The following is a 22,246-nucleotide window of genomic DNA, read 5'->3' as shown; positions in this document are numbered from 1 at the left end:
AGACTCCAAATAGCTCTGTATTGCGTTGTGGAGGGTCAGGTGAAGTATAATCACTTTCCATATCCATCCTCTCTCTGGTTCAGATGAGTAAATTGCCCTGTTCTCTTCAACGGGATTAGGCAGAGAGATTTATGTCTGTTCTGTGGATCAACTTCTGACAATGAAACTCCAGTGATTAATGCGAGGGATATGTTTCCACCCATGGGAGTGTGTCGTACATACTTAATTTTACATGATCAGTGTAAGATTGGATTACTATTAATGTGTTATTAAATATAAACCACCTCAGATACAGACAGAGAGAGAGAGAGTAAAAAGATGAGGTGGTATAGCTGGATCATCTTTCTTTGAAATGAAAGCCTAGAAGCTGTTTTCAGTCTCACCCAACAGATGCCTTAGCGGGAGGTATGAGCGCATTTAACCTTTATTTAACTAAGCAAGTCAGTTAAGAACAAATTCTTATTTACAATGACAGCCTACCCTCGACGATGCTGGGCCAATTGTGCCCCGCCCTATGGGACTCGCAATCTCGCCGGATGTGATACAGCCTGGATTCGAACCAGGGACTGTAGTGACGCCTTTTGCACTGAGATGCAGTGCCTTAGACCGCTGTGACATTCGGGAGCATCACGTTCATTAACTCAGTCGCAAGGAAAACCTGCCGCCTTGAGAAATGTCAACAACAGGAAGCGTACTGTAGTCTGTCTGCCTGATGTTTAGTCTGGCCGATAACCGTGGGGCACCATGATATCACAGCTTTGTTGGATCTACGCAGTCAGCAATGGAAGGTCAGCTGCTTAAGACTGGAGATCTGCATCCTGCATAGATGAAGGAGAGACTTATGGAAAGTATTCATTAACCATGCATATAGGAGCATGTTCTCAATAGTTAGCAGCTGGATGTTCTGATTGAAGTATGTATTTTGAGGGATCCAGGTACAGATACACTGTATCTTGAGAGCAAAATGGGATTTGATGAACAAATTCAAACTTTGTTTATGTGAAACATAATTAACTGAGTGGTAAGATTTACATTAGATGTCTTCTAATTCCTGATATTCTTGTTTCCGCCTCATATCACTGTCACGCCTCACATGGCTACTTAATTTGATCTCACCGGGGAAGCTTATAATATCTACTTTAATTCTAGACACTTAATTTTCAAACTTTAATTCTGTCCTCTTCAATTTGGCTAACGGTTTAAGCAGATGGGATTCTCACTCTGACTGACATAGGAAAAAGAATGGTCCAGGAATAAGATGTGAAACCAGTACCCAAAAGATGGTATCATCTCTTTAGAAGACAAAACTTTTGCCCCCTATGGCTGAGTGACAGGAAACTCCCATGATGAGAAAGCCTGTTTTAAAATCATCCTCAGAAATCCTACCGCCGTACTGTACTTGGCTAGGGACAGTTTACTGGACGTTAGATAATAGACTTCACAATGGCTCAGTGGCTAATCTTAGGCCCTATTACTGAAATGAAGTGGTACTGTATTCAGTTTTATATAGGCCATCTGGAACTCTACTCAAAACTCTATAAATAAGATGGGGTGTTCATCTCCCACTTCTCTCAATGGCAGAGATGGCCCTGAGCTGAATGGGATTTCTGAGGAGAGAGACAGAGCAAGAGAAAACAGAGAAAACAGAGAATACGTTTCTCAGATTGACTGGAGTCCTAAATCTATAATCCAGACAGACACATGTAGGTCCGGACAAGAAAATTAATTGAACAAGTGAAGAATGGCCTCTTTTTCCGAATCGATGAGAATTGCTGAAATGTTTTCACTTTGAACTAGAATGGTTGATTCTCCTACGTACCTGTGATAAGGCATTACTTCAGGCGTGGAAAAGTTTTAATTCTTGGAAGTTCCCACTTTAACAGGGGAGATAGTTCAACTTCTGTAGTAACATCACATGTATTAGATGGTGAAAGTCATCCTACAGTGCTCTGGGCAGTACTGATGGGTCATGAGGAGTTTCTGCTCCCAGTAAGATTCCACTTTTGCTTTGCATTGTGGGATAATAACATAACAAGACCACAAACAACATGCTTTACACAAGCTTGGGCACTTGGGATAGCAGAGTCCTCTAGGCTACAGCAGCAGGTGTTCTCAGCAGCCTCAGGCCCCAGGGGGCCACCTGGCCCACTATACACTCACACACACATCCCAGGAGCCGGCTCACAGACAGGACAGAGCAGCTCAACAACACACAAATTCACGGAGGAAACAGCCACAGTCTCTGCTCTGCAGAATTAGAACAAAGTTAAATGGGACAGTCAATGGTATGTGTCAGACAGAGTTTAAGTATGGGAGCCAGTCTGTAGTGCTTGTGTCTGTGTGAGAAAAGAGAGAGTCAAAAAGATGGTAAATTAACAGTAATTCAGTTGTTAAATAGCAGTAGTCGGTGTAATTAGAGCACAGATTATACTGTCTTGTTAAGGGGTAGATATTCTCTTTACTGACTGATAATATATACAGTAGGTACACACACACACACACACACACACACACACACACACACACACACACACACACACACTTTGCATTCCGTCCTTTGTGTGCAGAAATCCAGTGATCTCCCAGTGTTTGACATTCCCTCCTTTTATAGGCCAGTCCTTTGTTAATTAGGGTGAATGATTTTATTGCTCAGTTAATTAGCATGGCGTTACAGTTTGGTGACACCTGACCAAAATGCATGTTCAGAAGTGACACACAGAGTTTCCATGTGAGCTGTGGTCCAGAAGGGTGTTGTGGCTAGCAGACAGAGGCTGTAGGGTTTGACAGATGACTGACTATGGTTCATTACTCACCCACTGCTACTCACAGGCACAACTCCCAGTGCATGCTGGGAGCAGGTAGGGAGTTATGGACACAGCCAATGAGATGTGTTGTTACTGAGAGAACTACTGGGTAGTTGTGGATAAGAGTGTCTGTCAATTTACTAAAATGTTATAAATGAGACGGTAACAGTTCTTCCCTCAGACCCCAAATATTACCCCTTACCTATGAACACATTTGCTGAAAAGGTGGAAAGGAGAAGGTAGGAAAAGCCAGGTGTTATATAATACTGGGTAGACACAATGATACTCTTAGTCTTTCCTCTGCAATATAGGCATTGTCCAGATCTGAGCTCCCTCAGCTGGGTTGAAGCAATGTACACACAGCATTTGCTTTCTGTCTGACAATGCTTTTTCCATACGTTGTCAAAACCTCCTCGATAATCTAAACTCACAGAGGCGAGTGAAAGAGAATATTTGTCTTGGCTTCAAATGTGCCAGGCAGAAATTAGGCATGTTTAAGAATAACAAGGCATGTCAAAGTTCTGCGGTAATGTTGAAATGTCCCATTAGTGAAAGAAGAGAGGAGGAGTGTTAAGGAGCAGTTGGAGGCTGTTGGCTTTCTAGTACCCAGTCAGTGTGTATGGGGTCAAAGGTCATACACATCCTTACACTAATATTCCCACACAAAGGCTACCCTCTCTCCCACTCACCACAACTCTGGCATTAGGGAAACACTTTGGTTTTCCACAAGAATGATGACTAAGACAGAGGCTTCGGTACATTTAGTTTTCCACTATATTTCTTTTCGCTCTCTTTTTATAGTACAAGTAGGGAAACAGCCAACTGTTTTATGCCCATTCACAATTCACAGCACTGTGATAAAACATGTTTCAGTGGTGAATAAAACCCAGTAACAGAAGTCAACCGGATCAATTTGTATCTGTTCAGGAAACAGACCATTAGTAAATAATCAGATATATAACTCAATGAGCCAAGTCTCATGTTGTACTTCGAGCCAGTTATGGCTTCCTCTCCCAGCATGTTTTCTAATGAGCCAGTTAATATCTTTCTCTGGGCTCATACCAGTGGTACTGCCAATAGGGTGCAGCCTTCAGATGGACAAAACTCAGGAGAAAGCAAATAAAGCCAATGTTTCATATCTAGTGATAGTGAATGAATACTCCATTCATCAGTGTTCTCTATCCTCAGTCCAATGTTCTCTCATATATGAGAACAGTAAATGGTCTGCAGTATGTGGTCTATGCCATTGAGAGGGAACATGTCAGTGGAAAGTTACAGAGGTTAAACTGCAGAAGAACTGTGAAGGAACTCAAACCACCATCCTTAGTTTTTTTAGATCAAGGAAAGGGTAGACCTAGTTAACTGTCTATTACTTCTTTTTATCTGGCCGGTATGTTTGCGCTAATGGTTGTCCAACTCCTACACAGGTCTTTATCGTAGTCTTTCATGTCAACAAGGAACACATCCACCCACCACAATCAGGAGATTATGTATCATAACATTCTCAGCTTCCTTTTATCTAGACTCACAGAACAGAATAGAACTGGTATGTAAAGCTGGAACCCTTCATCGAATCAAAGATGCGGCTGGAACTCTGTCAAGAAAGAAACGTAATGAGATGTGAGGCGTTCGGAGTCAGCCCCGTTGAGAGTTCCCCCCTGCTTCCCCTGCCAAACGTCTGAGGCCGGCCGCAGGTCAGCGCTGCTCTGTGATTTATGTGAGTCTTTATCAGACATAATGAGCCTTTTCAAAATTAGCTTATCAGAAGCCAGCCGGCGCTTTGTCAGTCCTGACCCACGCAAACACAGCTGCTTCTTAACGATGGCGAACCCAGGGTTTCTGTTTAATGGGCGGATATCGCGGCTACGGTCGCAGCTTGTTATGCCATCTCTTGAGAACGGCTCTCACCTCGGCACAGGAACGCACCGGCTTCATTCTCTCCCTGCTTCCACAGCCCTTTGAGTTTTTAGAGGGATGGTAAATCACCTTTCTATATAGCCATCCGCTGACTGCAGGTGTCAACATTGTTCATGGAAATGTAGACATATCACTGAGTCCACCGAGCACCGTGCATCTGTCTAAACTCCAGCTATCATCAGCTTAGTCACCACAAAAGTGACCCACCTGGGGAAGTGAAGCCTTAAGAAACCCATTATGCTGAACGTTCATTCTACCCTCCCATTTAGACCCTCTGAACCTGCTGAAGTGCTCTGCTGCAGACAGTTAGCTTGCATTTCTGAATGCATGATTGACAGGATTTTGGCTGAACCCTTCAATCTACAGATTCATGAATGTGGCAATTCATCAGCAGTGGAGGCAGGATATCACTTTGACTGTTTACGAAGACAGTTTAAAAGGCAGGGTTATACTGTAATCACAAGGAGCTCTCTATTCAGACCGCTGTTTATTAGTGTGTCAGACCCACTGGGCACAAACTGGTTTAATCAACTTTGTTTCAACATCATTTGTCAACGTGTTGTGACGTGGAATCTACGTGGAAAATACATTGGATTTGACAAACTGTAGTTTTGAGTGTATCATTTCAACAACAGGATTATGTTGTCATGGTAACTACATTTTAACATAGACCAAACTTGCATAAAATATGTTGAATTTGCACCTCTAAAACAACATCAGAGATGTTCAACGTTATATCCACTATCATGAAAAACTATAGGCTGGGCAGCATCTAGACAGCTACCCTTTAGTCTCCCATTCAGGGGTTTAACTAAGCCCAGCCTGTTTAGCTATGATATTTGTCACTGACTATGACCAATGTGCTATAATGAGAATGATTGTTTAGAGATCTCCACTTAAAAACGAAATAGATTCACTGTTGCTATCAAAGTCATTCCAAAGGGTAGGTTAAACATTGCAAATGAAATGTGACCAAACTTTAGCATTTGATAAGTCTGATTCAATATGCAATCAACTTATTGACAAAAACAGAGTCAACTCCGAATGAAGTTCAATTGTTTACTACCAAAGACGCAACGGCTGAATATGCGCCCCTCGAGTGGTGCAACTGTATATGTACCTCTCGAGAGGCACAGCTCTCTCATATCCAAGCAAAGCTCACCCACGCCCATACAATGAAATACTTCAGTAGTTTTGTGACTGAACATAAACCCTTTCACCCTGATATAAGACCTTTTCAGTCATTTCAATAGTTTCAATATCCCTTGGACCACGTCCTCTTCTCGTCTGGGTTCAATAGCTCTTGGTGCCACTTCCTCTTCTCGTCTGGGTTCAATAGATCTTGGGGCCACTTCCTCTTCTAGGCTGGGTTCAATAGATCTTGGGGCCACTTCCTCTTCTTGTCTGGGTTCAATAGCTCTTGGGGCCACTTCCTCTTCTCGTTTGGGTTCAATAGATCTTGAGGCCACTTCCTCTTCTCGTCTGGGTTCAATAGATCTTGGGGCCACTTCCTCTTCTCGTCTGGGTTCAATAGCTCTTGGGGCCACTTCCTCTTCTCGTCTGGGTTCATTAGCTCTTGGTGCCACTTCCTCTTCTCGTCTGGGTTCAATAGCTCTTGGGGCCACTTCCTCTTCTCGTCTGGGTTCAATAGATCTTGGGGCCACTTCCTCTTCTCATCTGGGTTCAAACATCAGGCTTCAAACATAAAGATATAAAACTGTATTTTTTTGTGAAGAATCAACAACAAGTGGGACACAATCATGAAGTGGAACGACATTTATTGGATATTTCAAACTTTTTTAACAAATCAAAAACTGAAAAATTGGGCGTGCAAAATGATTCAGCCCCGTTAAGTTAATACTTTGTAGCGCCACCTTTTGACCCCCCAGATGCTCCATGGACGCCCTCCAAACCCGGAACGTGGGGACCCCGATCAGAAACAATGTCCTAAGGCACCCCGTAGTGCCGGAAGACATGGGTAAACAGGGCCTCCGCAGTCTGCAGGGCAGTAGGGAGCCTGGGCAAAGGGAGGAGACGGCAGGACTTCGAAAACCGATCCACAACGACCAGGATCGTGGTGTTCCCCTGAGACAGGGGAAGGTCGGTGAGGAAGTCCACCGACAGATGTGACCAAGGCCGTTGTGGAACGGGGAGGGGCTGTAACTTCCCTCTAGGCAGGTGTCTAGGAGCCTTACTCTGAGCGCACACCGAACAGGAGGAGACATAAAACCTCACGTCCTTAGCTAAAGTGGGCCACCAGTACTTCGTACTTCCCCCTAAGACCCTGCACCATCCTCCCAATTCCCGGATGACACGAAGAGGGTAGTGTGTGGGCCTACCGGATCAATTTGTCACGAACACCAAGCGGCACGTACTTCCGGGCCGGTGGACACTGTGGTGACGCGGGTTCTAACCATGACGCCCGCTCGATGTCCACTTCCACCTCCCCTACCACCGGTGCCACCAGACATGAGGCCGGAAGTATGGGAGTAGGATTGATGGAACGCTTCTCGGTATCATAGAGATGGGACAGCTTGTCGGCCTTAGTGTTAAGGGAACCTGCTCTATAGGAGATGGTGAACCGAAATCTGGTGAAAAACATTGCCCACCTTGCCTGGCAAGGATTCAGTCTCCTCGCTGCCCGGATGTACTCCAGATTACAGTGGTCAGTCCAGATGAGAAAAGGGTGTTTAGCCCCCTCAAGTCAATGTCTCCACAACTTTAGAGCTTTTACCACAGCCAGCAACTCCCGGGTCCCCACGTCATAGTTTCGCTCCACCGAACCGAGCTTCCTCGAAAAAAAGGCGCAGGGGCAGAGCTTCGGTGGCGTACTCAAACCTTTGTGAGAGCACGGCTCCAACCCCAGCCTCGGACACATCCACTTCCACTATGAATGCCAAAGAGGGGTCCGGATGAGCCAATACGGGAGCATCGGTAAACAGCGCCTTCAGATGACTAAAAGCTCTGCCCACCTCCGCTGACCACCGCAAACGCACCGGCCCCCTCTTCAACAGTGAGGTAATGAGAGCAGCCACCTGGCCAAAACCCCGGATAAACCTCCGGTAGTAATTGGCAAACCCTAAGAACCGCTGCACCTCCTTTACCGTGGTCGGAGTTGGCCAATTACGCACGGCTGCAAAGTGGTCACACTCCATCATCACCCCAGATATGGAAATGCGATACCCCAGGAAAGAGACGGCTTGTTTGGAGAACACACATTTCTCAGCCTTGACGTACAGGTCATGCTCCAACAGTCGCCCAAGTACCCTGTGCACCAGAGACACATGCGTGGTGCGTGTGGCGGAATAGATCAGAATGTCCTCGATATAAACCACCACACCCTGCCCGTGCAGGTCACTGAGAATCTCGTCAACGAAGGATTGAAAGACGGCTGGAGCATTCTACAACCCATACAGCATGATGAGGTACTCATAATGGCCAGATGTGGTACTAAACGCAGTCTTCCACTCATCTCCCTCCCAGATACGCACCAAGTTATACGTGCTCCTGAGATCCAGTTTTGTGAAAAAGCACGCTCCGTGAAATTATTCCACCGCTATAGCAATGAGAGGTAGCGGGTAACTAAACCTCACTGGGATGGAATTTAGACCTCTATAATCAATGCATGGACGCAGACCTTCCTCCTTCTTCTTCACAAAAAATAAACTCGAGGAGACGGGTGACGTGGAGGGCCGAATGTACCCCTGTCCCAGAGATTCAGTGACATATGTCTCCATAGCCACTGTCTCCTCCGGTGACAGCGAGTACTCCTGAGAAGTGCTGCGTTTACTTGGAGGTTTATCGTGCAATCTCCTCGTCGATGAGGTGGTAATTGGGTCGCCCTCTTTTTACAGAAAGCGATAGCCAAATCGGCATATTCTGAGACGGCAGAAGACGGTTTCAACTGAGACGGCGCACAGTTGAAACCTGGTCTGGACTCTCCACCATCGTTGCACCAACGGAAACTCCTATACACTTACCTGAACACTCCTCTGACCACCCCTTTAGAGCCCCCTGTTTCCATTAAATCTTAGGATTGTGAATAGCCAGGGAATCCCTAGCACCACTGGAAACGCAGGAGAATCAATGAGGAAGAGACTAATCCGCTCCCTATGACCCCCCTGCGTTACCATGTCCAGTGGAACCATGGCCTCCCTCACCAGTCCTGACCCTAACGGTCGACTATCTAGGGAGTGCAGGGGGAAGGGTTGGCCTATCTGCACCAGCGGAATCCCTAATCTATGAGCGAGCACATGGTCCATAAAACTCCCAGCTGTACCTGAATCGACTAGCGCCTTATGCTGGAAAGAGGGGGAAAATTCAGGAAAAGAGATTAGTATGAACTTGTGACCAACAGGGAGCTCTGGGTGAGTCTGGTGCTGACTCACCTGGGGTGTCCGAGCAGTGCTCTGCCTGCCCTCTCAACTCCCAGACGAGATCCTCCAGCACCGATCGGCAGTGTGCCTTCTCTGACCACAACTGATGCAGGAGGAGACTCCTCCTCCGGTTCCCGTAGCTGCAGCACCCCCTAACTCCGTGGGTGTTGGAGCGGGAGTGCTGGGGGGCAGAACAGGTGAAAACAATCAAGACAAAACCAACAGAAAAGAAAAAGGAATCGGTGGCAGCTAGTAGACCGGTGACGACGACCGCCGAGCGCCGCCCGAACAGGGAGAGGAGCCACCTTCAGAGGAAGTCGTGACATGCGTGTCCTGATCGCTAGTGGTGTGGGTGGACAAAATCAACATGCCGGTCTAGTCTTCATGTCATACTATGGCTTTATACACCAAAACATCTAAACGGCTTAAATCCTAACTCCAATTAAACTTAATCACACTGAAGCAACATCAACTCAAATATCAACTATGTAGCATTTGCCAAGTCATCAACAGCTATTGTTTCAATTCAACCTAGAATTCAACCAAAAATAGACAGTACAATAGGACTAGGGTTTCAAGCTCTGGTTATTCATTTTGTATTACAGTAAATAATGCAGTAAATCAAGTTAAGGCTATCTTGCAAACGAATGTAACATTCAACCTTAAAAGGAGTAAGACATCCATGGTCACATTTTTTGGTTACTGTAACTATACATATCTTCTTATTAAACATTGTACATTCATCTTATAAAACGTGTATATCCAAGATAGTTCATCGCAGCTCTGTGAAGATCTTCACAATTGCTGTAATAATCTGCACAATCCAGGTAATTTGGTTCTGCTATTAGATGAAGCACAGTGATAACACATGAATCTGTTGTGTATATATAAACAAAACATCAGACATTGTATTCCCATTTGAACTTTTCTGTGTTTTAAATGGGTGATAGAGCAGCGATAGACATTTGGGTGACAACTAAACGAAAAATCAAACATTGTTTTTTCATTGGAATTTTGTTGTGCTTTTACATGGTTGAATGCATAGTGATAACACATTGGACATTTCAACTAACTTCTGGCTGTGTAATGGGTAAATATGGGATTTAATCTCATTGATCAATGTCTCAACTAAATGTGACTAAATTCTCCACGTTGAAATGATGTTGTGTGCCCAGTGGGGAGTTCTAGTGCTTGAATCATTAGGTTCCCAGGCTGAAGAGGAGCAGTAGAGGTACTAACAAAACACTCACAATGAGGTGTGTAAGTAGAGGAATGACTCATAGATTAGTCATTATTTCATTTTTTTTTTTACAAGATCCAAGCTTGAATAATTTCTAAATTAATAGGCATGTGCCAGTAAAACTTCAAGAGATCAATAACGATGTTCCAGGTGACTATTCATCGAGCCTAAACCCTTCAGAGCACAGTGAAGCTTTGCTTTCTGAGAAAGTCTTGTGATTGCAATTGGGGTTCACAAATAATATATGAACCCTCCAGTCTTCAAGGAGCAATGTGCTTAGTAGGCCTACATTTCATGAGGAGGCCTTGGCAGTGAAACATTCAGAAAAGCTTCAGTGTCGTGGAAGATGTGTGGGTGGCAGGTAGCCTAGCGGTTAACAGCACAGGGTCAGTAACTGAAAGGTTGCTGGTTTGAATCCCTGAGCCAACTAGGTGAACAATCTGCCAATGTCCCTTTGAGCAAGACACTGAACCCTAATTGCCCCTGTAAGTCGCTCTGGATAAGATTGTCTGTTAAATTACTGAAATGCACTTGAAACAAATGCCCTCTAATAAATGGCCATCCATCTTCAATACAAATGGTCTCTCTGCAAAGCATTTTCATAAATAGCCTAACTCTGAGTCAATCTTCCATGTTGATTTGCCAGATTTTCATGATGTCTTGCATTTCCATAAATTGATGAGAAATGAGTGGCAATGGGAGAAACGTGATGCCACACAAAATGCTGAGAGGTCTAGATTGTGGGGCTTTCAGAACAATCTCTGGACCACATGAGTGCATTTTCCCTGCACTGCAATTAAAGCAGTTAATTTTCGTAAGAAGCAAGTATCAACTTCAGAGCTTCATTCTTCATTAGATTAATCCTAAGTGCTCAGTCATAAATGGATCCACTGGAAAATACTTAATTACAGAATTATGCAGATGCATTTTAAGATGTCAACTTCCTTTGCCAATCCTCACAATTAAAACGTGTAAGCAACCACTAAATCAAGGAACTTTTTCCAACTGTTGAAATGCTGGGCATCCCCCCGTACAGTCACAGTGAGTCAGTTAAATGGCAATATTATTTACCATTCTCTAATTAAAATCTCCAAGCTTCAGGTTCCCAGCATGCTTCACTGCATGGTGCCTACAGAGCCAGACTTAGGACCACTTAGGACCACTTAGGGACACTGAAGACAGACCTAAGATGTCCTCAGACTCTTCTTCAGAGTCACACGGATGTAGTTAGTACATAACATAACATTTTAAATAATGCACCAAAGTACATGGAAATCCATGTTCTCAAGATGCATATTTTTGTGCCTCGATTTCAACAAAACAAACAGGCTTGATGGACATCACTAAAAGGTCAGATTTGAGTGTCCTTGTATTAAGTACAGAGAAGTTCAGTATTGTGTTGTGCCACAGTGGACAAGAAAATGTAGAGAAAAAAGCTTGACTCCCTCCCTCCCTCCCACCCTGGGAGTGTCCCTCTAATGTCCCTCTAATATGTTCAGGAGTGAAATACGGAGAAACAGAGTTGACGTCTAATGGTTCCTCTGCCTCTCATATGACCGGTCCGTGGACATATTGTGTCCTTCAATGACTCATACGCTCCTTTAGCTCGTGTTTCCATTGGTTTCAAGCCTATGGAAGCCGCAGCACACTAACCACTCTTTACGGAAAGCCAGAGCTATCAATTATTGGACACTCAGAGGCAACCAATATTTGGTTATCAGACACTGGATTGGTCACATAATAATGATTTAATGGACAGAGGTCGTCTTAGATCAACAGTAACCTCATCCTTACCAGAGCAAGCTACTAATTACATCATTCAGCCTCTAAGTTTGTTTCAATATGAACAGGAAAGTAAAGAGCTGTGTGCATGTACCCTCCATACTAACAATACTAGTTTCTTGTTTCTATTGCCTGTAATTTACTTTACTGTATGTGGGTGATGAACAACTCATGAAAAATACTCATAGTCCATAGTTATTAATCAATCTGTTTTGAGATCACATTTTCTGCACAACAATGAACATCATATAATTGCAAAGACATCATGCTATATAAAATTGTGAATGTAATACATTCAAAAGCCTGTGGTTGTGTGAGAAAAGTTCATGCAATCATTCAGCCTATCACCTTAAAAGCCAGCTATTATCCTTTGTGGGAGATTACTTTTCATAAGACCTCCGATTATACCGTTATCACCTTTAGGTAAGTCATCTGTTCCAACTTTCTATCCTGTTGCTGTGGTGAAAATGGTTGGATTCCAGTCATACTCTAGGGCACAACCTAATCACTGAAATGTCAGGCTAGTCATCCCCCTTCCCCTGCCCTGTTCCATTACAGACATACTTAAGGCCATCTGTAGGAGGGCTGGTATTAGACAAATCAAATTGACGGTGCTGGGTGACCCTGACTGAGATTCATATCAAAGGAGAACTTTAATGATGTTATGAGGAGAAGAAGCCAGGAGGATGTTCTCATCGTAAACTCATTCTCCATTTCCTGCTGAAACCTCTTCTGCGGACCTTTTTTCAGAGAGGGATATTACATTGTCGTCCAAGACTCTCCCATAGTATCCTCCTAAACTGTCCCACAGTGCTCTGCCAGATGATCTTAAATCACCATGGGTTGGGGAACATGCAGCAGGGCTCGCTAGAGTTCACAGTGAAGTGGCTAACCTCAACGTTGTGGCTGGGAGCTCCATCCGATCATTTGCTCCACCATATTCTCTGGTCTATAATGTTTTTGACATACTACCCATACTGAGGTCATTTCCCCTATCTCCAATCAATCTGACCGCCTGTGACATACACAGTGTCAATCATCAATAAAATGTAGGCCAGTTAGTGGTGTTCTGTTTTCTATAACATACGTACACTCTTAGAAAAAAAGGTACTATCTTGAACGTAAAAGCGTTTTTTCGGCTGTTCCCATAGGAGAATCCTTTGAAGAACCCCTTTTGGTTCCAGATAGGACCCTTTCGGTTCCAGGTAGAACCTTTTTGGGTTCCATGTAGATCCCTTTCCACTGAGGGTTCTATATGGAACCCAAAATAGTTATACCTGGAAAAGAAAAAGGATTCTAGCTGGAACCAAAATAGGGACAGCTGAAGAACCCCATTGGAACCCTTTTTCTAAGTGTACCTCCTTCAGTTTGCTCTCAACTACATACAGTACAATTAATTAAATGACATGAATGCCCTTATGAGTAAACTGAAACATAATACTGTTCATTCTCATAGGTACATACCAATGTAATCGACAAATTGAGTAGGCTTAAGAGCAATTGCTCATTTTACAGGAGACAAAATAATGAATATGAGTAGAAGACCAAAACTAAAATTTCGCTCTAACTCCATCTGTATTCCTGTCATATCGCTGTATTTGCCCAGCTAACACAATTGACCCTGTGCACTGGGCCAGCCACTGCAGCTCCCCACTGCAGGACTCGAGCTGCATATTAAGATATATGTACCCAAAAAATTTAATTTAGCTATTTCCATTTTGTGCCCCTATGGTTCGCTGGAAGTCATCGCAGGCAGTTGTGTCTTTCAACGGGATTACAGGGGGAAAAACATGCCAGACACGCAAAAAAACGAGGCTAGTCGGATCAAACAGAGTATTAGAAATACCCTTGCACCTATCTATCAGCTTTCATATAACCAGTGTACAAAAACAAGACACTGTGATGTAGGGGCTAACACACTTTGAAATATTACTGTAAGTGAAATTAATTGTTGGGCTGTGAGTGCCAGGACATCCCAGGTGTTACTGTGAAAATACCATCTGGTTCATTAATTGGAAGTTATTCCAGACGATTACTGATCCCCTCAGGACCGGGGCGAGCACATCTCTGCATGCTGGATATCATAAGTAAGACACATCAACAAAACATTAAGAACACCTGCTCTTTCCATGACATAGAATGGCCAGGTGAATCCAGGTGAAAGCTATGATCCCTTACAGTATTTATATTACTTGTTAAATCCACTTCAATCAGTGTAGATGAAGGGGAGGAAACAGGTTAAAGAAGGATTTTTAAGCCTTGAGACAATTGAGACATGGATTGTGTATGTCTGCCCTTCAGAGGGTGAATGGGCAAGACCAAAGTTTTAAGTGCCTTTGGACAGGATATGGTAGTAGTTGCCAGGTTCACTGGTTTGTGTCAAGAACTGCAACGCTGCTGGGTTTTTCATGCTCAACAGTTTCCCGTGTGTATCAAGAATGGTCTACCACCCAAAGGACATCCAGCCAACTTGACCAAACTGTGGGAAGCATTGGAGTCAACATGGGCCAGCATCCCTGTGGAACGCGTTCGACAACTTGTAGAATCCATGCCCTGACAAATTGAGGCTGTTCTGAGGGCAAAAGGTGGGGTTGCAACTCAATATTAGGAAGGTGTTCCTAATGTTTGGTATACTCAGTGTACGTCTCTACTGTGATGGGCATTGATTATGAACAGTTCAAGGTAGTGTATGTTCATACAGCTGATCTTATTGGTCCAGGATGGATGGAGGAAGTCTCATGTGAAAAGGAAGGAGAATGCATTAAAACGTTGATTATTGCAACAAAAATGAATAGTTCACTCTCGAGACGATGTTAATAGGACCAAGGGCTGGTCAAAATAGAACATTGTGCTTGATCATCAACAGGGAGAACTATGGTTTTATCCAGCATGTTTAGATCCACAGAAATACAATCATGATGGTTATATCACTGGTTACAATTTGAGCCTATAAAAAGAACGTAGCAACATGCTGTGTCCACACCTTCTCACCCATCCCCCTTCAGTACCGGACCTGTTGGGGTGAGATCGGAGCCCTGCCCCACACCCTGCCCCCTGTAACCTTGAGACTGAGCCATTGCCCCCAACCCCTTACGGCCTCACCCCCATCACTTACTCCTGTCACCCAGGAGAGGTCAACAGGGCTCTGGAGTGGGACTTGGCATATGTCACCCAAAATGTTTTAAACATGTTTTGTTGTTGCTTTGGACCCTGTGTCATACACAAGTGATTGTTTCTCATGCTTCTTATGTCATATTATCCCAAATTCCATACTCCTCTCCTGGCCCTGACCCTACCCCCTAGACGTGCAGTCTGGTCATTGATAAAACCCCATTTCCCCTGTAGTGTACCTTTAAGGCTTTAAGTGTACCTTATAGCAGGATATGGGGATTGTGAGCCTCATTTGGGGAGTTAGTGATGGATTCTGTTGGTCTGTCTGTCTTATGGGTAATAAATGTGATCTCACTGAAAACAACTAATCAATCCCCCAGATCTCTACATCATCTGGCCTGTCTAGGGCCCTGACTGATGGTGACACCTGTAATTCGATTCAGTTTGTGAAACAACAGGAAACTATCCAGAAAGAATGAGACAATTATTTACAATGGTAATGCACAGATTTTTCGGGGAAGAAGATGAGTTCCTCTATGGTGTTTTATTGAATTTAGCAGTTTGTTTCCGTTTAGCTACCCAACATCCCTCACTCTTTCTGGTCTATCCATCACACACACAGTCACATACATGCACGCACACGCACACCAAAGTGTCAAAAAGTATGGGTTTCTTCACACACCTCAGGGCTCAGTCGACCCCTGTGCCAGATTAAATCTGACACTTGTGACCGCGCCTGACAGGGGGAAAACGAAAGAGGAGGAAAAAAACCTCCATGGTAAGCAGGGTGTGACAGACTAATTAGGGCCTTCCTGTGAAGAGCTTTATTTTCATATTTACTTCAGAGCGACAATGGCCAAACACAAAGCTAACCCTAACAGCTCACATTACTTAGGCTGCTCTCTCTCTCTCTCTCTCTCTCTCTCACACACACACACACACACACACACACACACACACACACACACACACACACACACACACACACACACACACACACACACACACACACACACACACACACACACACACACACACACACACACGCACTCACACTCACACACACACAGATCAACAGATTTGCTGAGAAAATACCCCTTATGGCCTTTGGACCGAAATAACAATTGCAGGGCCCAAGGTTTTTACCACTTAAAACACAGACAATGTAGGTAGGTGGCAGTGGTATTTGGCGGGTAATGGCACTTGAGGAGATAGCTGCTGTTTTACGATTCCCTAACCAATTGTGCTATTGTGTGTGGGTTTTTTTTGCGTTTTTTCTAACTTATTTTGTAGATAATGTTTCTGCCATTGTGTATTTTGAACGAAAAGAGCTTCTAGATATTAGGACAGTGATTACTCACCCCGTACTGGAGGTATACTTTTTCTTTAACGAGTCGGACGCAAAGGATTTACTTCAGATGCCCGACAAGGCCCTCATCCCCGTCATTCGCAGGAGAAAGAGACTGAGATATCGAGGACGAAGGTCTGGGTGCCTTGTAAGGATCTGACGGCGAGTGGGTAATCTCCCTTAACCATCAGTCCTTTTAGTCAACGTACAATCAATGGATAATACAATAGACAATCATGTATATCCTACCAATGGGACATTAAAAACTGTAATATCTAATGTTTCACCGAGTCATGGCTGAACGACGACATGAATAACATGCAACTGGCAGGATGTACGCATTTTCGGCAGGATAGAACAGCGGCCTCTGGTAAGACAAGGGGTGGCGAGATATGTATATTTGTCAACAACAGCTGGTGCACGAAATCTAAGGAAGTCTTTAAGTTTTCCTCGCCCGAGGTAGAGAATCTCATGATAAGCTGTACACCACACTGTTTACCAAGAGAGTTTTCATCTATATTCTATGTAGCTGTCTATTTCCAAACACAAACTGATGTTGGCATAAGACCGCGCTCAATGAGCTGTATACGGCCATAAGCAAACAGGAAAACGCTCATCCAGAGGCGGCGCTCCTAGTGGCTGGGGACTTTAATGCAGGAAAACTTAAATCCGTTTTACCTCATTTCTGACAGCATGTTAAATGTGCAAACAGAGGGAAAAGAACTCTAGACCACCTTTACTCCACACACAGAGACGTGTACAAAGCTCTCCTTCGCCCTCCATTTGGCAAATCTGACCATAATTCCATGATTCCTGCTTACAAGCAAAAACTAAAGCAGTGACTCGGTCGATAAAAAAGTGTTCAGATGAAGCAAAAGCTAAGCTACAGGACTGTTTTGCTAGCACAGACTGGAATATGTTCCGGGATTCTTCCGATGGCATTGAGGAGTACACCACATCAGTCACTGGCTTCATCATTGATGATATCGTCCCCACAGTGACCATACGTACATACCCCAACCAGAAGCCATGAATTACAGGCAACATCCGCACTGAGCTAAAGGGTAGAGCTGCCCCTTTCAAGGTTCGGGACTCTAACCCGGAAGCTTACAAGAAATCTGGCTATCCCCTCCGACAAACCATCAAACAGGCAAAGCATTAATACAGGACCAAAATTGAATCGAAATACACCGGCTTCGACGCTCGTTGAATGTGGCAGGGCTTACAAACTATTACACACTACAGAGGGAAGCACAGCAACAAGCTGCCCAGTGACACGAGCATGCCAGATGAGCTAAATTACTTCTGTGCTCGCTTCGAGGCAAGTAACACTGAAACATAAATGAGAGCATCAGCTGTTCCGGACGACTGTGTGATCACACTCTCCATGGCTGATGTTTGTAAGACTTTTAACATGTCAACATTCACAAGGCCGCAGAGCCAGATAGATTACCAGAACGTGTACTCCGAGCATGCGTTGACGAACTGGCAAGTGTCTTCACTGACATTTTCAACCTTTCCCTGATTAAGTCTGTAATACCAACATGTTTCAAGCAGTCCACCATAGTCCCTGTGCCCAAGAACACTAAGGTAACCTGCCTAAATGATTACTGACCCGTAGCACTCATGTCTGAAACCATGATTTGCTTTGAAAGTCTGGTCATGGCTCACATCAACACCACCATCCCAGAAACCCTAGACCTACTCTTATTTGCATACCACCCCAACAGATCCACAGACGATGTAATCTCTATTGCACTCACACTGCCCTTTCCCACCTGGACAAAAGGAACACCTAAATGAGAATGCTATTCAGTGACTACAGCTCCGCATTCAACACCATAGTGCCCTCAAAGGACCCTGGGACTAAACACATCCCTCTGCAACTGGATTGTGAACTTCCTGACGGACTGCCCCCAGGTGGTAAAGGTAGATAACAACACATCCACCACGCTCAACACGGGGGCCCCTCAGGGGTGCGTGCTCAGTCCCCTCCTTTACTCCCTGTTCACACATGACTGCATCGCCAGGCACAACTCCACCATCATCATCAAGTTTGCCAATGACACAACAGTGGTAGACAGCGATGAGACAGCCTATAGGGAGGAGGTCAGAGACCTGGTCGTGTGGTGGCAGGACAACAACCTCTTCCTCAACGTGATCAAGAAAAAGGAGATGATTGAGGACTACAGGAAAAGGAGGACCGAGCACTCCCCCATTCTCATCGACCGGGCGGTAGTGGAGAAGGTTGAGAGCTGCAAGTTCCTTGGTGTCCACATCACCAACAAACTATCATGGTCCAAACATACTAAGACAGTCGTGAAGAGGGCAAGACAAAACCTATTCCCCCTCAGGAGACTGAAAAGATTTGGCATGGGTCCCCAGATCCTCAAAAAGTTCTACAGCTGCACCATCGAGAGCTGGTGGTATGGCAACTACTCGGCCTCCGACCGCAAGGCACTACAGAGGGTAGTGCGCATGGCCCAGTACATCACTGGGGCCAAGCTTCCTGCCATCCAGGACCTCTACACCAGGCGGTGTCAGAGGAAGGCCCAAAAAATTGTCAAAGACTGCAGCCACCCTAGTCATAGACTGTTCTCTCTACTACCGCATGGCAAGCGGTACCAGAGCGCCAAGTCTATGTCCTAAAGGATTTTTAACAGCTTATAAACCCAAGCCATAAGACTCCTGAACGGCTAATCAAAGGGCTTCCCAGTCTATTTGCATTGCCCCCTCCCCTCTTTTTCGCTGCTGCTACTCTCTGTTTATTATCTATGTGTAGTCACTTTAACTCTACCTACATGCACATATTACCTCAATTACCTCGACTAACCAATGCCCCGCACATTTACTCTTCACCGTTACCCCCTGTATAAAGCCTCGTTATTGTTATTTTACTGCTGCTGTTTAATCATTTGTTGCTTTTATTTTTAAAAATGTACTTATCTATTTTTTACTTAATACTTATTTTTCTTACAACTTCATTGTTGGTTAAAGGCTTGTAAGTAAGCATTTCCCTGTAAGGTCTACACCTATCCGGCGCATGTGAGAAATACAATTTGATTTGATTTGTTTGGGATCATTCTGATTGATAAAGAAAGGCGCCCTCTCCTGGCTGAGTAATACATCACGTCCTCCAGTGTAGGTCCTGCTGTAAAACCATAATATCAATCTGCAGCTGATGTGAGACCAAAGATGGCTACATGACTCCAATGTCCGAGCAAATATATTTATTAACCCACCATCTGTCTAGGGAAGACTGGGCATGAGCACATTAGCATTACGATGTGAAATATAGGCTGTATAATTCAACATGTTGCTTTTCCATGATTCATGTGCCATCCATTTCCTGTCCTGTGTTGTTGAGTGATCTATCCCCAAGGATAATTACAGTCTTCAACGTTTAGCTTTATCCTGCTATTTCCTGCCCCATGAAATAAGTCCTTGCTAAGACTATTTATCACTCTTTTACCACAATGATGTTCCTCTAAATATAGGCTGCTCAGGTTTGCTAAAGTGGAGAGCCCTGCCTGCCAACAACAATACCAACAATCACAGATATGGTCATAGTCGCTTGATTATAGCATTTCAAATTACCTTTTGCATGTACAAAAACAAAATCCATCAGCACGTGGGCTCCTAAACTCAATGTTTAGTTTGATTGATGCTGCTGAGGTGGGTAGTGGTCTTGTAATGGCCTACAGAACCTAACATGTGAATTTTCATATTACAGAACAAGCCATGGTGTGGATTAATAGCTGTCATGTGGATTGAACATGTACACTGAAACAGTCTAATACAAGCAAAAGTGTACCATTGAAAAGACCTGTGAATCATTGTAATGAACTCTTAAGTGGGCTAAATGAAGGTCACATAGTGTTTCTTAGTAGTCATAAACAAATCTATTTTGAAATAAAAGTATACATTCAAATATTTCACTTTATATACATCACAGAAGACTGAAATATAACAAAACTGCTTGACATAGAAACACCCGATTATCGGTGTAAAAAAACAGAAGTTGATTAAGCATGAAACTATGAAGAATATTAATGACATTCCACTCATGGGGCCACAAGGTAATTTGACTGCAGGAAAGGGATACAAAGTACATTACTTACAGATGTATAGTAGAACTACAGTATATGTACATCTGGAGGTACAGTTGAAGTCAAAAGTTTACATACACCTTAGCCAAATACATTTAAACTCAGTTTTTCACAATTCCTGACATTTAATCCTAATAATAATCCCTTAGGTCAGTTAGGATCACCACTTTATTTTAAGAATGTGAAATGTCAGAATAATAGAAGAGAGAATGATTTATTTCTGCTTTTATTTCTTTCATCACATTCCCAGTGGGTCAGAAGTTTACATACACTCAATTAGTATTTGTTAGCATTGCCTTTAAATTGTTTTACTTGGGTCAAACGTTTTGGGTAGCCTTCCACAAGCTTCCCACAATTTTGGCCTATTCCTTCTGACCTTAGCTGGTGTAACTGAGTCAGGTTTGTAGGCCTCCTTGCTCACACACGCCTTTTCAGTTCTGCCCACAAATGTTCCATGGGATTGAGGTCAGAGCTTTGGATGGCCACTCCAGTACATTGACTTTGTTGTCCTGAAGACATTTTTCCACAACTTTGGAAGTATGCTTGGTCTCATTGTCCATTTGGAAGACCCATTTGCGAACAAGCTTTAACTTCCTGACTGATGTCTTGAGATGTTGCTTCAATGTATCCACATAATTTTCCTGCCTCATGACGCCATCTATTTTGTGAAGTGCACCAGTCCCTCCTGCAGCAAAGCACCCTCACAACATGATGCTTCCACCCCCGTGCTTCATGGTTGGGATGGTGTTCTTCGGCTTGCAAGCCTCCCCCTTTTTCCTCCAAACATAACGATGGTCATTTTGGCCAAACAGTTCTATTTTAGTTTAATCAAACCAGAGGACATTTGTCCAAAAACTACGATCTTTGTCCCCATGTGCAGTTGCAAACCGTAGTCTGGCTATTTTATGGCGGTTTTGGAGCAGTGGTTTCTTCCTTGCTAATGGGCCTTTCAGGTTATGTCGATATAGGACTCATTTTACTGTGGATATAGATACTTTTGTACCTGTTTCCTCCAGCATCTTCACAAGGTCCTTTGCGGTTCTTCTGGGATTGATTTGCACTTTGCACCAAAGTACGTTCATCTCTAGGACACAGAACGTGTCTCCTTCCTGAGTGGTATGACGGCTGCGTTGTCCCATGGTGTTTATACTTGCGTACTATTGTTTGTACAGATGAACATGGTACCTTCAGGCGTTTGGAAATTGCTCCCAAGGATGAACCAGACTTGTGGAGGTCTACAGTTTTTTTTCTGAGGTCTTGGCTGATTTCTTTTGATTATCCCATGATGTCAAGCAAAGAGGCACTGAGTTTGAAGGTAGGCCTTGAAATGCATCTACAGGTACACCTCCAATTGACTCAAATTATGTAAATTGGCCTATCAGAAGCTTCTAAAGCCATGACATTTTCTGGAATTTAACCAAGCTGTTTGAAGGCACAGCCAACTTAGTGTATGTAAACTTCTGACCCACTGGAATTGTGATACAATGAGTTATAAGTGAAATAATCTGTCAATTGTTGGAAAAATAACTTGTGTCATGCACAAAGTAGATGTCCTAACC

This window comes from Oncorhynchus mykiss, chromosome 5 (genome assembly GCF_013265735.2).
Source record: "Oncorhynchus mykiss isolate Arlee chromosome 5, USDA_OmykA_1.1, whole genome shotgun sequence".
NCBI lineage: Eukaryota > Metazoa > Chordata > Actinopteri > Salmoniformes > Salmonidae > Oncorhynchus > Oncorhynchus mykiss.
Note: the sequence above shows the minus strand (reverse complement) of the source record.